Raw genomic sequence first — 18280 nt, 5'->3', positions numbered from 1 at the left:
AAAGCTACAACCTTGCACGGGCACCTCCATTTTAGAGGAGGTGCCTTTTATATGAGAGGTCCTCCGGCCATTGGCCGGGGACTCCTTAGGACGGCGCACGCAGCCCCTTTAAGAGGGAGGAAGCGCGCGCGTTCGCCCTAAGCACAGTGCCCGGGAAGCTGCACGCGTCGGCAGCAGCAGAAGCGGGAGCGCTGGAGGACACCGGGCGGGGAGCGCGGCGGTAAGAGGGAAGGCGTTTCTACCTGGCAGGGGGCAGAGATGCCGATACTACACTGTATGTCTTCTGTACCATTAAAATTAAGAATTATAATTGTTTATTTTATCTGAATATCAAATAATTGCATTATTGATAACTGCTTATTAACCCCTTATATTAAACATTTCCCTGTTAAATATAATAATTCTCTCACTGTTTCCACTGGAAAGAAACTCTATATCTTTCTTTGTTATTCATGTAAGTTAATCTTTCTTTTTTTTTTTTTTTTCTTTTATTCAGCTCACTTGTATTATCTCGACTACAGAGGAAGTGCTCTTGCATTGATACTTTGCAGAGGTGAAAGAAATCTCGAACACAATGGGGACTTGTCTACGTTTAATAAGAATGTTTTAAAGTCCATACATTTGTTAATGCACAGTCTGACCAGCATTCCAAACAATTCTTAAACCTTTTAGATAGTTGAAATGGTTACAGTATACTTTACACACTTGGTTACAGTATACTTTACAGCTGTTCTTCCCATGATTCACCTTTATTTTTTACTAGATCATCCTTCAGAGTAGAATCATTCACATTCTTTTGTATTACATCCATGGCAGTACAGTAAAATTGTTTAAACTGACACTGTAAGACTTCTTATACCAAAAGTCATACTATACTGAAGGTGTCTTGAAGAAGCAAGTACAACACTCCTAGAATTAAATAGTCTAAAAATATTTAGTACAAGATCACATTCATGCTCTATAGAGTTTCTCTCCTTTTGCAAAAAAAATGAATTTTTTTTCCCCCTAGAGCGATTTTGGAGCTGTTGTCCATTTAAATTTCCTGGTTGAAGAGTTACACTGTGATGTGTCACATAAGGGTGTATCTGTCACATCATGTTACTGAAGTGAAAATGAAAAAGGTTCACCCAGAATAGGACAGTGTTAAAGTTTGTAAAGGCAACGTGAAAGACTAGAGTTTCCTTTCAAATGACCCCTAACATTTCCATATTTTGCAGTAGTTCAAATAGCAATACATGCAATAAACAAAATGCTATTTACCTTTCTCGAAAAAGTACAAATTCTTGTGTGAAGAAGAAACATCAGTTTTTTTATGAAATTATTAGTGTTGAGCGAGCACTAAAATGCTCGGGTGCTCGAAGCTCGGGCCGAGCTCGCCGTGATACTCTGGTGCTCGACCCGAGCAAAGAGCCCAATGTTAGTCTATGGGAGACCCGAGCATTTTTGCGGTGGCACACCCGGCAGTCTGTAGAAAGCCTAAAAAGTGCCCAAAACGATAGTGACAGTGCTCAAATGACATGGGGACAGCATGGGGATCGCCCCTGGAAGCATTTCTGACCCCCAGGTCACCGCTGTCAACAACATGGTAAGAGGTATTAAGCCACTGTTACGGGCTCACAATAAAAAGTTCAAAAACGAAACTGAAACGGTTTTCCTGTGAAATATGTTAAGGAACTTCCTTTCCAGGGTAAAGACTTGTGTATAAGGTAAAATAAATAAACAAAAACAAAAATACTCCTACACACCTTTGGCTATGTTCACAAGTAGCATTTTTTATGCTTTTTTGCACTTTTGTATTGCTTTCAACCGTGACAGATGCATTCACCGGGAAATGAAATTTTAACATTTTACAACCTTATCTGGCCATGTGCTGTGTGACACATGAATACAGTGCTGAAAAGACATGGGAACAGCATGGGGAAGACCCCTGGAACCATCTCTGACACCCAGGTCACTGCCTAAAAGTGTGCCCATCAGAAGTGATCCTTGCTGCATCAGAAGATGCAGACTTGCAACTATCCCCGTGGAAGTCCTTGTCCCAGGGCAGTGTTCAATTGTACCTCCCCCATTCCTTGCAATGCAAGCACAAGTATGCAGCCTGCCACCCAACCAACCCCAGGCTGCAATACCATACTGCTTGCTTGCTTGCACTTGAAATTGGGCCTTTTAGGCATGTGGAGGCGGAATGCTACCACGTCATGGCTGTGTCGGCGGCCTGGTATCCATACTCAGTCCCCTACCGCCTGGCGGCCGGGTGTCCATGCTTGGTCCCCAGCTGCCAGGGGGTGGCCGTGTGTCCATACACGGTCCCCAGCCGCCTTGGGGGCAGCCAGGTGTCCATAAACGGTCCCCAGCCATGCCTATTTGTCCCGGTGCGCCTTATACACAAGCATGCATACCAAAACATTACCTGTGCCCTCCCCAGTGCATTTAGTGGGAAGGACAGCCTAACCACAAACACGTGGACAGGGACGGTCCATCTCACTGACGCCTTCACACTGGGTTAATATTGTGGAAGCTGGGACACAGTTGGATACTAGGGTGCAACACGTCCTCCAGACATAGAGGACAGCAGCAGTGGTCGGCCTCCTACACAACGAGTAAATTATCCATGATCATGAGGCCATCCATCTCCTTAGCTTTCTGTTCCTTGGAATGCAAGCACATGTATGTAGTAGCGGCAAGGACTGAGGTGGTCAGCGTTTTGGCGCATATCCTACCTCCTCCGAGGATTGCGGGATGTTTTCCTGCTACTATTTCAGTTCTATGACTCCCGGTAAAATAAAGCTTCAGGTGATGAATGATGAATGAGGTGGTGGCAAAGGAGAAAGAGCAGGAGGAACAGGGACCATTCACATCAATATCAGGCCAGTCAACCACACATGTCTTGTAGGATATGTTTCGGTACCAAAAGGAGTGGTTCGGCTACACAGTTATAGGGCATACAGTGAGAGCAATGCCTACCAAAAATTTTGAGGCACTCCAATGCCCCTTGGAAGTGACATGGAGGTCAGAGGGCCTTAACTGAACCATTTTTCCATTTATAGCAACTGGGTCTCCTGTGCACTGTTGGCCTAAGCAGTGAATGGAAGGCTTTCCAAAAATTATGAGGAACTGCAATGCCCCTTGAAACAGACGTGGATTACAGCGTACTAAAAACCTTCTACCCATTATGGGGGAGTGGGTCTCCCTTAGTGTTCGCCTATGCATTGAAAAGCAAAATATGACTAAAATTAGGAGGAAATGCAATGCCCGTTGGAAAAGTTGTGGAGGTTAGAGGTATTTAAAAACAACATTTCAATGCCCCTTGGAAGAGCTGTAGAGTTCAGAGTGGTTTAACAAGACGGTTGTAATGTCCCTTGGAAGAGACGTGGAGGTCACAGTAGCTTAACAAGACGATTTTAATGCCCATTGTAAGAGACATGGAGGTCACAGAAGCTTAACAAGATGGTTTTAATGCCCCTTGGAAGAGACGTGGAGGTCCCAGTGGAATAAAAAGACAATATCGATGCTCCTTGGAAGAGTAGTGGAGGTCCCAATGGAATAAAAATACAATATCAATGCTCCTTGGAAGAGTGGTAGAGGTCCCAGTGGAATAAAAAGACAATATCAATGACCCTTGGAAGAGACGTGGAGGTCACAGTAGCTTAACAAGACAATTTTAATGCCCCTTGGAAGGGACGTGGAGTTCAGAGTGGTTTAACAAGACGGTTTTAATGCCCCTTGGAAGAGATGTGGAGGTCACAGTTGCTTAACAAGATGGTTTTAATACTCCTTGGAAGAGACGTGGAGTACAGAGTGGTTTATCAAGACGATTTTAATGCCCCTTGGAAGAGACGTGGAGGTCACAGTAGCTTAAAAAGATGGTTTTAATGCCCCTTGGAAGAGACGTGGAGTACAGAGTGGTTTAACAAAACGGTTTTAATGCCCATTGGAAGAGATGTGGAGTTCAGAGTAGTTTAACAAGACGGTTTTAATGCCCCTTGGAAGAGACGTGGAATTCAGAGTGGTTTAACAAGACGGTTTTAATGCCCCTTGGAAGAGATGTCGAGGTAACAGTAGCTCAACAAGACGGTTTTAATGCCCCTTGGAAGAGACATGGAGGTCCCAGTGGAATAAAAAGACAATATCAATGCCCCTTGGAAGAGTGGTGGAGGTCCCAGTGGAATAAAAAGACAATATCAATGCCTCTTTGAAGAGTGGTGGAGGTCGCAGTGGAATAAAAAGACAATATCAATTCCCCTTGGAAGAATGGTGGAGGTTACAGTGGAATAAAAAGACAATATCAATGCCCCTTGGAAGAGCGGTGCAGGTTACAGTGGAATAAAAAGACAATATCAATGCCCCTTGGAAGAGTGGTGAAGGTCGCAGTGGAATAAAAAGACAATATCAATGCCCTTTGGAAGAGTGGTGGAGGTTACAGTGGAATGAAAAGACAATATCAATGCCCCTTGGAAGAGTGGTGGAGGTATCAGTGGAATAAAAAGACAATATCAATGCCCCTTGGAAGAGTGGTGGAGGTATCAGTGGAATAAAAAGACAATTTTAATGCCCCTTGGAAGAGTGGTGGAGGTCCCAGTGGAATAAAAAGACAATATCAATGACCCTTGGAAGAGACGTGGAGGTCACAGTAGCTTAACAAGACGATTTTAATGCTGTTAGATCCCTCCTGTTAGTCTTTTTTCTATTTTGCTTGTCGCATGACTTTCTGACTATATAATCCAGCTCCGCCCTTCTGGCCTTGCTGGACTTCAGTGTTTCTTTTACTCTTAAGCTAGCCAGGTGCCTTGTAACTAACTCTGCAGTTTGCTTGGTCCTTGGACCACTAGTACTTTTTGTTTGTTTGTCTTTGCTCTGCTACAATTTCTGCTAGGAGGTGTCCATCTATATCCCAGTCCTTAGTTCTTGTAGGGTCCCCTCCCTTATATCTATAGGTCTGTGTTCAGACTAGCCGAGGACTTAGGCGGGTCTGTTCACAAGGAACAGGTCCCCCGCTGCATCATAGGGAATCAGCTTAGTCCTATTGTAGGGACAGTTTTCCTTTCTCTCCTTAGTGCTTGTAGCAGTTCATAACAAATGCCCCTTGGAAGAGACGTGGAGGTCACAGTGGAATAAAAAGGCAATATCAATGCCCCTTGGAAGTGACGTGGAGGTCCCAGTGGAATAAAGTGACAATATCAATGACCCTTGGAAGAGAAGTGGAGTTCACAGTAGCTTAACAAGACGATTTTAATGCCCCTTACAAGAGCCATGCAGTACAGCATATTAAAAACATTATTCCCATTATTGGGGAGTGGGTCTCCCATAGTCTTTGCCTATGCCTTCCAAGCAAAAGCTGCCAAAAATTAGGATGGAGGAACTTGCAATGCCCCTTACAAAAGCCATGCAATACAGCATATTAAAAACATTATTCCCATTATTGAGGAGTGGGTCTCCCATAGCATTTGCCTATGCCTTCCAAGCAAAAGCTGCCAAAAATTAGGACGGAGGAACTTGCAATGCCCTTAAAAGAGCCATGCAGTACAGCATATTAAAAACATTATTCCTATTATTGGGAAGTGGGTCTCCCCTAGTCTTTGACTATGCCTTCCAAGCAAAAGCTGCCAAAAAATTAGGACGGAGGAACTTGCAATGCCCCTTACAAGAGCCATGCAGTACAGCATACTAAAAACATTATTCCCATTATTGAGGAGTGGGTCTCCCATAGTCTTTGCCTATGCCTTCCAAGCAAAAGCTGCCAAAAATTAGGACGGAGGAACTTGCAATGCCCCTTACAAGAGCCATGCAGTACAGTATACTAAAAACATTATTCCCATTATTGGGGAGTGGGTCTCCCATAGTCTTTGCCTATGCCTTCCAAGCAAAAGCTGCCAAAAATTAGGATGGAGGAACTTGCAATGCTGGCAACACGGACCACGGTCACCCTGGTGGTATAGTGGTGGTGGAGGCTGAGGATAAGGAGAAGAGCAAAAAACAGCCGAAATGAGGAAGCGTATACCCATGTGAGGGTGTGAAGCGGTGCATGGGAATACACCTTCTGAAGTAACACAGTGGATTTGACTTTATATTACTCTGCTGTCATTTGGTGGTGATGAGAAGTCTGGCCCAATCCAGCCCTTGTTTATTTTGATAAGGGTCAGCTTGTCAGCATTGTCAGTTGACAGGCGAGTGCACTTATCAGTTATAATTCCCCCAGCGGCACTAAAAACACGCTCTGATAACACGCTAGCGGCAGGGCAGGCCAGGACCTCCAAGGCGTACAGAGCGAGATCATTCCACATGTCCAGCTTGGATACCCAATAATTAAAAGGCACAGAGGAATCACGGAGGATGCTGGTACGGTCAGCAAGGTACTCCCTCACCATCTTTTGAAACTTTCAACTCCTTGTGAGAGTACCCCACGCCTCAGGACCTGTAAGCTGGGAGGGTCTCAGAAAACTATCCCAGAACATTGACAGTGCTTCCCTGCCTCTGCTGGATTGGAGTTCCGTCTCTCTCGCCTGTACGCCTTGGTTGGGCAACGAACTGTGACCTCGGCTGCTAGCGTGTACAGATGGGAATTTTTTTAACAGTTCTGCAGCAAGGGCCTAGTGGTACTGCCCCATTTTTGTAGACCTCTCCACCTAAGGAATAAGAGAGTGAAAGTTCTCCTTGTAGCGAGGATCTAAAAGTGTCACCAACCAGTAATGACTGTTACCCAACATTTTGACAATGCAAGGGTCACGGTTAAGGCAGCGTAACATAAAGTCAGCCATACGTGCCAGACTGGTAATGGGCAAGACTTCTGTGTCCTCACCAAGATGATGACTGACCATGCTCTCATCCTCTTCCTCCTCCTCCACCCTGTCCTCAGGGACACATGAATTGGCCAATTTATGCGCTAAGATTTCTCATTTATTTCTATGTTCTACAGCAGTAATGCTATTCATATTTCATACTTAATATTTACATGCGCTAAAATTTCTCATTTATTTCTATTTTCTATAGCAGTTGTGCTATTCATATTTCATATTTCATATTTACATACTCAATGTTACAGGGTGCTACATTATTTGTTTATTGAACAGTTAGCGAGACACTGAAACGTTTTTTTTTATGCAAAAAGGTGGATTACACCCAGATTTGAACCGTGGAAGAGGAAAACCACAGTTTTAGTTCTCTGGCCTACACCAGAATCTTTTAAACAGATTTATTTGTGTCTGAACAGTCAGCGAGACACTGAAACATTTTTTTTTTTATGTAAAAAGGCAAAAAGGTGGATTACACCCAGATTTGAACCGTGGAAGAGGAAATCCACAGTTCTAGTACTCTGGCCTACACCAGAATCTTTTAAACAGATATATTTGTGTTTGAACAGTCAGCAAGACACTGAAACGTTTTTTTTTTAAGCACAAAGGTGTATTAAACTCAAATTTGAACCGTGGAAGAGGAAAACTGCAGTTCTAATTTCCTGGCATATACCAGACTTTTTAAAATAAATATATTTGTGTCTGAACAGTCAGCGAGACACTCAAACTGTTTTTTATGGAAATAAAGCAAAAAAGTGGATAATACAGAGATTTGAACCGTGGAACTGCAAAACCACAGTTCTATTTATCTGGCTGAAACCAGACTCTTTTAAACAGATATATTTGTGTCTGAACACTCACAGACACACTCATTTTTTTTTTGTTTTGGGGAAAAAAATACCAAAAGGTTAATAAGACGGGTATTTGTACAGTCTGACTGAGGAAAAAAAAAAAGAGGATTTAGATGAAAAAAAAAGGATTTTTCCTGGCCCCTGAGACCTGAGGATAAGTCTAGCAATTTTAGCAGCGGTAGCACACAGGACTGTAATGCAGTTTTTGTTGGTATAACTACTGCGTCTCCTATACAGCCTGCCTGCCTGATATCTGGGATGGATATTAGTCCTAAGAAGTACTGTTTGTTTGATTTTGTAGGCTTTAGAGACCCTACACCACCTATTTCGCAGTACAAATCTCTCCCTAGCTCAGCACCACTCTCCCTACGCTGTCTAATCCGGAGCGACTGTGTCCAAGATGGCGGCGCCCGGTTTTAAATACTCGAGGTGATGCTGTGCGGCCAGCCAATCACTGTAATGCCCACAATCAACATGTCTGCGGCATTACAGTGACTGGCTGGCAATCCCTACATGTTCATTGGCTTTGTAAAGAGCGCCAAACATGCAGGGCAGAGACCCGTGCTCCCACCCGAGTATCCCGGAAATGCTCGGTGCTCGCCGAACATCCCGAGTAGTGAGATGCTCGGGCAAGTACCGAGCAGTGTCGAGCATGCTCGCTCAACACTAATAATCACCAGTATACAAGACTCCTGTCCACAGACTCGATTAATCAGTCAGACTCTAATTTCTACAACATAGGCAAGACCAAAGAGCTTTCTAAGGATGTCAGGGACAAGATCATAGACCTGCACAAATATGGAATGGGCTACAAAAACATAAGTAAGATGCTGGATGAAAAGAAGACAACAGTTTGTGCAATAGTAAGAAAATGGAAGAAATACAAAATGACTGTCAATCAACATCAATCTGAGGCACCATGCAAAATCTGTATATATCCATCTGATCCAACAGTCCTTCTGAGGACAAATCCAGCTGCATATAATCAGTGCTATGCAGTGTATGTGGCATACTGCAGTGCATGTAACGCAAGATGGTTCATTGAGCGTCCTGGCTGCTGCTGCTGTAATAATTACAGATATTTGTAGACATAGCCCCAGATATCATAGGCCTGTGCAATTTTTTTTTTATCTTAATCCTGGTTACTTGCTTAAAAAGCAATCGAGAGTACACCATTTTTCTGCTCCATTTGCTTCTTAGCACTGCAGAATACAGCCAGATCTGTTCCATATTTCAGCGATAAAATTCCAGAAATTTGACCTGAATGTGGAAAATGTTGGCCTCCTTTTCCATTCAGTTGCAGTCTGTCGGTCAAGCTATTCACACTAGGTCTCTGTGTAGAATAATATTAGTAAATTACAGGCCTGCTATTTAAAACCGTGGTTCTCTGTTAGACATATCACCTATACCAGTGTTCCAAAATCAGCCATTTCTGCCTTCCATTTCGATGCAGGATGTTGGTCTAGCTATTCACACTTGGTCTCTGTGTAGAATAATATTAGTAAATTACAGGCCAGCTATTTAAAACCGTGGTTCTCTGTCAGACATATCACCTTTAACAGTGTTCCAAAATCTGCCATTTATTCCATTTTCATTTCATTGCAGTGTGTTGATCAAGCTATTCACACTAGGTCTCTGTGTAGAATAATATTAGTAAATACAGGACTGCTATTTCAAACCGTGGTTCTCTGTCTGACATATCATCTATAACAGTGTTCCAAATTCAGCCATTTCTGCCTTCCATTTCATTGCAATGCGTTGGTCAAGCTATTCACACTAGGTCTCTGTGTAGAATAATATTAGTAAATTCCAGGCCTGCTATTTAAAACCGTGGTTGTTTGTCGGACATTTCACATATAACTGCGTTCCAAAATCAGCCATTTCTCGTGAACGTGGAAAATATTGTCCTTTAATTTAAATTGGCAAGGTGCGTGGCAAGGGACGGGGAAGGGACGGGGAAGGGGACATGATGGTGATGGTGCATGCAGAGGTCGAGGACTTGGCTGTGGGCAAGTTGAAATTGTGCTACAACAAACTCCCTCATCTTGTCGCTCGACCTTCCTGTCCCAATTACTAGAGGGCCGCAGTACACCACTATTGAACCCAGAGTAGTGTGCAAAGATTGCTGGTTGGATAGCAGATAATGCTTCCAGTCACTTTGCCACCACCCCACCCTGTCTTCCACAAGGTCACGTCTCAGTAGCCGTGAGTCTCGATCGCATATTCCTCACCCTGATCTTCCTTCCTCCCACCATGCCGAGTGCCCAGAGACAACTGATCCCACACATAAACACTCAGAAGAGCTGTTCATTCTTCCATTTGGAGATTCGGGCCTCTCGCCCAGCCAGCTTCAAGCGAGTCAAGAGGAGAACACGTGTAGCGATGCCCAAATAATGGAGCAGCCATGGTCACATGAAGGCAATGGTGGGAAAGTGCAATTACTGTCGCAAGAGGTGGATGATGGTGATGATGAAACACAATTGCCAGAAAGTCGGGAGGAGGACCAGGGTGAGCAAGTGAAAGACGAGGTGGTGGATGATATAGTAACTGACCCAACCTTGCAGGGGGACATACAGAGCGAGGACAGCAGCACAAAGGGGGAGAGAGGTGTAGCACCACAAGAGGCAGGAAGAATCAGAGAGGTGGCCGCAGACACAAGGCGAGAAAGCGCTCCTTGTAATACGAACACGTCGGAAGTTGCCAGTACAACTGTTAGGTCTTCCCGAATCTTGTTGTTATTTAAAGACTTTGCAGATAACCCCAAAAAGGCCATTTGCACCACCTGCATCCCTCCCTGAACATGTCATTGCACGCTCTCAACTAGCACCATCAGCAAGCACGTCCTTGTCCCAGGGCAGCATTCAGTTGTCCTTACTCCAGTGCTTGGAACGCAAACGCAAATATGCAGCTAACGCCCCACAGGCCACACTACTAAATTCACGCATTTTGCAACTGCTTGCACTCGAAATGTTGCCTTTTAGGCTCGTGGAGACAGAAGCTTTCCTCAACTTGATGTCGGCGGCCGTCTGTCGGTACTCGGACCCCAGCTGCCACTATTTCTCTTGATGTGTCGTCCCCGCATTACATGAGCACGTGTCCCACAACATAAGCCGTGCCCTCAAAAATGCAGTTACTGGGAAAGTCCACCTAACCAGGGACACGTGGACAAGTGCTGTGTACATCTTGCTGACAGCACACTGGATTAATATAGTGGCAGCTGGGGCCCAGTCGGACCTTGGGACGGAACACATCCTCCTGACGCCCAGGATTTCAGTGTCCTGGGTCAATCAGGGTTGCCCCCACATTCTAGAGCTCCTGCACCTCCTCCTCATCTTCAGCCTTCAGCTCCGAAATGACCACATCAGCCGCAAGCTGAAAGCACTGCAGCGCTGCCTCGGCCAAGCGGCAAGAGGCTGTGCTGAAGCTAATATGCTTAGGTGAAAAACCGCACAACACTGAAAAGTTGTGGACAGCTCTGAAAGAGCAGGCAGATCTGTGGCTGACACCGCTGACCCTACAGCCAGGCATGGTCGTGTGTGGCAATGGCTGGAACCTGGTGGCGGCTCTGATGCGAGGCGAGCTCACACATGTACCATGCCTGGCCCATGTGCTTAACCTCGTGGTTCAGAGGTTTCTCAAATCCTACCCGAAGCTGCCGGATCTGCTTGTTAAAGTATGCCGCCTGTGTGCCCATTTTAGAAAGTCAGCTACAGCTTCCGCCGCTCTTGCTGTGTTTCAGCAGCATTTGCAGCTTCTGGCTCATAGACTGGTGTGTGATGTCCCCCATAATTAGCGTCCCACTTCTCTCTCTTCTGAAATTCTCTCTGCTCACAATAAAAGAGGATGCATTGCAGGCGGTGATTCCACACATTCCAGTCTCATCTCATCCCAAAGTGAATTGGGTGACAATGAGGAAGAGGAGGAGGAAGAACAGGATCTAGTTTCCTGTGCTTTAGACAGTACTACTTAGACAACTGTCATACCATCTGTTCAGCGTGTATGGCCTGAGGACAGGGAGGAGGAGGAGGAGAACATGGTCAGTCGTCCTCTTGGTGAGGACACGGAAGTCTTGCTTGTTAGCAGTCTGGCACACATGGCTGAGTTTATGTTACGCTGCCTTTCCAATGACCCTCGCATTGTTAAAATTACTGTTATTACTGGTTGCGGACACTTCTAGACCCACACTACAAGGAGAACTTTCTGACTCTTTTTATTTCCACACAGGACATGCGTAATTAAATGGTGCAGTACGACAAGGCCCTTGTTGCGGAATTATTGAAAAAATTCCCATCTGAAAACGCTGGCGGCAGAGGTCACAGTTCGTTAGACAACCAAGGAGTACAGGCGAGAGAGACACAAATGCAATCCTGCAGAGGCAGGGGAACACTGTCAGAGTTCTGGGACAGTTTTCTCAGACCCTCCCATCGCACAGGTCCTGAGGCGCGGGGTACTCTCCCAAGGAGGGAAAAGTTTCGGAAGATGGTGAGGAAGTACCTTGCCAACCGTACCAACATCCTCCGTGACTCCTCTGTGCCTTATAATTATTGGCTATCCAAGCTGGACACATGGCATGAACTGGCTCTCTATGCATTGGAGGTCCTAGCTTGCCCGGCCGCTAGCATTTTGTCAGAGCGGGGATTTAGAGCCACCGGTGGAATTATAACCGATAGGTGCATCCGCCTGTCAACTGAAAATGCTGACAGGCTGACTCTTATAAAAATTAAAAAGGGCTGGATTGGGCCAGACTTCTCAACACCACCGAATGACAGCAGTGTTGCGTAAACTCAAATACATTGTTTTTTTTGGGAGATCTAACTCTATTCTCATGCACCTCTGTCTTCGTACCCAGACATGGGTATACACTTCCTGATTTTGTCTCTTTGCTCTTGTCCTCCTCCTTCTCCTCATCCTCATCCTCCACGTTCTCCTCATATCACCAGCATATTTACCATATCACCATTTCTACATCTCTTGCAAGGGGCATTGGAGTTCCTCCAAATTTTTGGCAGACGTTGCATTCACTGCATAGGCAAACAGTATGGGAGACCCACTTCCTAATAATGGGAACATTATTTTCAGAAGGCCCTCCGTCCTCTATGTCTCTTGCAAGGGGCATTGGAGTGCCTCCAAATTTTTGGCAGCCATTGCATTCACTCCATAGGCAAACTGTGTGGGAGACCCTCTACTTTCTACTGGGAACATGGCATTACTGTTGCCCAGCTCTATATGTCTTTAAATTGTTTGTAGGGTTTTTCTTAAATTTTGGCAGCCGTTGGACTCACTGCATACCCTATAACTGGATAGCAGACACTCTCCTTTCTGATGCGAACATGTAGTTACTGTGACCCAGCTCTATATGTATTTAAATTGTTAGTGGGGGTTTTCCTAAGTTTTGGCAGTCGTTGGACTCACTGCATAGGCAAACAGTATGGGAGACCCACTTCCTAATAATGGGAACATTATTTTCAGGAGGCCCTCCGTCCTCTACGTCTCTTGCAAGGGGCATTGAAGTGCCTCAAAATTTTTGGCAGCCATTGTATTCACTCCATAGGCAAACTGTGTGGGAGACCCTCTCCTTTCTACTGGGAACATGCCATTACTGTTGCCCAGCTCTATGTGTCTGTAAATTGTTTGTAGGGTTTTTCCAAATTTTGGCAACCGCTGGGCTCACTGCATACCCTATAACTGTATAGCAGACCCGCTCCTTTCTAATGTGAACATGTCGTTACTGTGGCCCAGCTCTATGTGTCTTTAAATTGTTAGTGGGGTTTTTCTTAAATTTTGGCAGCCGTTGGACTCACTGCATACCCTATAACTGGATAGCAGATCTTCTTTTTTTCTAGTGGGAATATGTCGTTACTGTGGCCCAGCTCTATGTGTCTTTTAATTGTTAGTGGGGTTTTTCCAAAACTTTGGCAGCCCTTGCAGTCACTGCATGGGCATTACCACTATAGCAGAACCACTTATTTATAATGGGAACATTTTTTTAACTGAGACCCTCCTCCATGGCTCTTCAAAAGGGTATTGGGTAGCGTCCAAATTTTTCGCAGCCCTTGCAGTCACTGCATGCGCCATAACTGTATAGGAGACCCACTCTTTAATAATGGGAACAACAAAGCATAGCTGACTGCTGGCCCTTTAAGAATAGTAAGGCTGTAAAAATAGTATTTGTGACTTTCACAATCCCTCCTTCATAAATGAAACAGGATTTGTCTGATGATGTTTCACACACCACATGGCCAGATAAGGTTGTAAAATATTAAAATGACATTTACTGGTGAATGTAGTTTTTACCGTTGAAAGCAATGCAAAAGTGCAAAAACGCATAAAATATGCTACGTGTGAACATAGCCCAAAGTGTGTAGGAGCAGTTTTGGTTTTGGTTATTTATTTTGGTTTAGTTTTTGGATGTTTTACTGTGAGTCCGTAAAAGTGGCGTAATACTTCTGGAGTCAGAAATGCTTCCAGGGGTCTTTACCATGCAGTTCCCATGTCATTTTAGTACTGTTCCCATCGATTTGGGCAATTTTTAGGCCCTCTGCAGACTGCTGGGGGGAGCCGCCAGAAAAATGCTCAAGTTTCCCATAGACTTACATCAGACCGAGCACTCGAGCATTCCAATTTGCTCGACCCGAGCAACGAGTACCCGAGCATTTTAGTGCTCGGTCATCACTAGTCAAGAGTCATCTGGCCAGCTCAAAGAAGAATCTGCTTTTTGGGTAAAAAGGCCCACCATTGTGGAGCATGCGTAGCTTGCCCAAACAATGAACCAACAAAAACATTTAACAATGCAGACAACTCGAGGAGTTTCAAGATCACCCATATGACCTCATGCAACACAGTAGGTGTAATCTATAGTGCCAGGTGCCCCTGCAACAAATTTTATATTGAGATGACGATGAGAGAACTTCACAGAAGGGCTAGGGAACATGTCTTGGACATTAAAGCAGCTTGAGATAGTGACAGTTATGAAAAACTGAAGACTATCCCTCGTCACTTCAAGAAATATCACGATTGTGACTCCTCACTACTCAAGGTTAGTGGCATCGATAGGATCTATCCTGGGATTCGGGGGGTAATTGGAAAAAATTATTGGCAAGGAAAGAGGCCTGATGGATAACTGTTTTGAATACCATGACTCCTTTTGGCTTAAATGAGTCTAACAGTTTTCTCTGAAAACTATTTGGTTCCAGGGTGCCTTAGTCTTAGTCATTGTATTTTTAATTTGTTGCTTTATTTGTTTTTAGTGTGGATTTTAATTGCCTTCTTTTATTTTCCCTAGTTCTTCCGCCTGTTGATCCTTCCTTTGTGCTGGGTTGGTTGTTAAGGAGTGGCGTTTATGGAGTGGCGTTTATGGAGAGGCTTTATCTGACTCATGATCTTCTATTGTGTTCTTTCTAGCCACAGGAAGATTTTCTAAAGCAGGTTGCACTTTTGGCACCTTGTTTACACGTTTCCTTATGGGTGTGTGTGCGTACATACGCGCATGCACATGCACGTCTCCATGTGACTCTGTTGCTGGGACATGGGTGTGGGTGTGGGTGTGCGTGCATCACACACTAATTTATATATTCTACTGTATATATGGTATATAATCCATTTATATTTATACTTAAATTTATATCCATGAAATGTATACTTTTTACGTATCTATGTTATTTATATACGTATTTATATAGTTAACTTCTTGATTGTCACTTGTTTGTGTTTTTTTCATTGTGTATGCATGCATTTGTCTTGTTGATAAGTCATACCATGTCACCTTAATTTTTTAAGTATACATATATATCACTATTGACTATTCTCTCTTTTTTCTATTATCTTTATGTGGGTTCTAAGGTGGAACATAGGTTCTCTCCAGTTATATGCCCCATGTAGTACACACAGCATTGCCAAATGTATTCCAAGCCTCTTTCGCACTCCAAACAATACATCACTTTCGGTTCCGATCTGTGCATTCCACGCTGACGCGTACGCTGACTTCACTTCCTTCCGGGTGGTCGCGCTCCATGGAGACGTGTCTGCTGGGCAGGATGTGACCCCGGGTTAGCCATGCATGGCGTTCTGGTATCAGCTGCTTCCACTCCTATAATCGACCACCAGCTCTATAAACATAACGGTCAGTATATATACTTATATCCTCGTCAAAGCATTGGCGAAATGCGCGTCAGATGAGTGGAGGGACTCAGGGGGTCAGTATTACTTAGCTGTTCTTACTTTGTCTATTCCACTTCATGTGCTTTTAGGTAGTATATTATATTGTATCCTGATGGTCATCAGTCTTATATACAAATAGGGGTCCTTATTACTATAGCACTATGCACGTTATTTGCTTCCCCTTATTTATTAATGATGATTAGTGTTGAGCGATACCTTCCGATATCGGGAAATATCGGATCGGATTGGATCGGACCGATACCGAAAAAGTATCGGATATCGCCGATTCCGATACCGGAAACCAATGCAAGTCAATGGGACATAAATATCGGAATTAAAATAAACCCTTTCTTTCCTTGTAGGTTATTTCTACATGAAGGAAAACAACTAAGAATAATGTAGAATGTATTGGGGGAGGTGGGGGAGACAATAAAGGCATAGAGGTTTAGCCCAGTCAAATGGAATAGCAGGAATTAATATTTTTTTATTATGTTCTGAGTTACGGAAATATTAACTATGTTAAGTATTTTTATATTTTGTCAGATATTTATGTTTCACTACTTCCATGCTCTTCACCTTCTTTTTTACTTCTCCCACACTTTCTCCTTCATCATCCTCAGCATCTTTTTCATCCACTTCTTCTTCACCTTCTTCTTCTTCACCTTCTTCGTATTATTCTTTTTTTTACATTCTTCATATTCTACTTCTTCATCTTCTTCATATTCTTCTTCTTCATCATATTCTTATTTGTGACAGGCATTCCTGTAGTTGTTATCTATAAAAGGTTGGACATTACACCTTTCGTTCTGCCCGTCACAAAAGATTTACAACAGGATTTGTCCGCGTTCAGTTTGGCCTGCAGCAGCAGGTCTTTTCCAGGGGCACCACGAGGAGGAACGGACTCACCCCCATACACTGCTTAGTCATCTTCTGCTTATAATTTAGATATTATCTTTTGCTCTGATTTTTAGTCTTATGCTTAATGTTCTTCCGCTTTTTGTTCTGCAGCTTCTTGTATTTCTGCTTCTTGGTTTTCTGTCTCTTGTTTTTCTGTATCTTGGTGCTTGTCTTCTCTTCTTTGTCTTCTTGGTCAACTTCTTCAGGGTCATCTTCTTGGTCTTCTTCGGGGTGGTCTTCAGGGTCGTCGTCTTCGGGGGTCCTCGTCTTCGGGGTCCTCGTCTTCTTCGGGTTGGTCTTCTGGGTCCTCGTCTTCGGGGTCCTCGTCTTCTTCGGGGTGGTCTTCAGGGTCCTCGTCTTCTTCGGGGTGGTCTTCAGGGTCCTCGTCTTCTTCGGGGTGGTCTTCAGGGTCCTCGTCTTCAGGGTCATTGTCTTCGGGGTCCTCGTCTTCTTAGGGTTGGTCTTCAGGGTCCTCGTCTTCAGGGTCCTCGTCAGGGAGATCCAGAGTGATTACCAAGAACCATTTCAAAAAGCTTGAACTTGGAAATGTAGCAGAAGGTACAAGAAAGCTGAGGAACTACCGAGGACCAGCTGACGGTACTGGAACCCGGATGGATAGCAGAAGGTACAAGAGCCAATGGAACTACCGAGGACCAGCTGATGTTACTGGAACTCGGTTACTAAGCAGGAGGTACCTGTGCCAGAAAGCACTACCAAGGACCAGCAGACGTTGGTGGAACTTGGATACCGAGAAGGAGGCACCTAATCCAAAGGCACTGCCGAGAACCAGCTGACGGTACTGGAACCCGGATGGGTAGCAGAAGGTACAAGAGCCAATGGAACTACCGAGGACCAGCTGATGTTACTGGAACCCGGATGGGTAGCAGAAGGTACAAGAGCCAATGGAACTACCGAGGACCAGCTGATGTTACTGGAACTCGGTTACTAAGCAGGAGGTACCTGTGCCAGAAAGCACTACCAAGGACCAGCAGACGTTGGTGGAACTTGGATACCGAGAAGGAGGCACCTAATCCAAAGGCACTGCCGAGAACCAGCTGACGGTACTGGAACCCGGATGGGTAGCAGAAGGTACCCATGTAAAAAAAAAGTTCAAGGCCGCGAGCCGGCCGCAGTTACCAAAACCCACAGTCCTACAGAGGGTGCTTGTCCTATTGGCACTATGGAACCAGCCTTCATTGCCAGATCCCGCAGCCCACATAGGAGTCACCTAAACTGCAGGCACCATAGAGTCGGCTAACCCGACCGCAACACGACAGGACAACGCATTGGAGGCAAAGTGACGTTGACACTACCCGGAAACAGCTGGCGTGCTGGAACCAGGCTGGGCAGGAGGGAGTACCCGTGCCAAAGACACTGCCGAGAACCAGCTGACGGTACTGGAACCCGGATGGGTAGCAGAAGATACAAGAGCAAATGGAACTACCGAGGACCAGCTGACGGTACTGGAACCCGGATGGGTAGCAGAAGGTACAAGAGCCAATGGAACTACCGAGGACCAGCTGATGTTACTGGAACTCGGTTACTAAGCAGGAGGTACCTGTGCCAGAAAGCACTACCAAGGACCAG

The sequence above is a fragment of the Phyllobates terribilis genome, unplaced genomic scaffold (assembly GCF_046119375.1).
Source record: "Phyllobates terribilis strain yellow unplaced genomic scaffold, ASM4611937v1 Scaffold_11__3_contigs__length_659146591, whole genome shotgun sequence".
Taxonomy (NCBI): Eukaryota; Metazoa; Chordata; class Amphibia; order Anura; family Dendrobatidae; genus Phyllobates; species Phyllobates terribilis.
Note: the sequence above shows the minus strand (reverse complement) of the source record.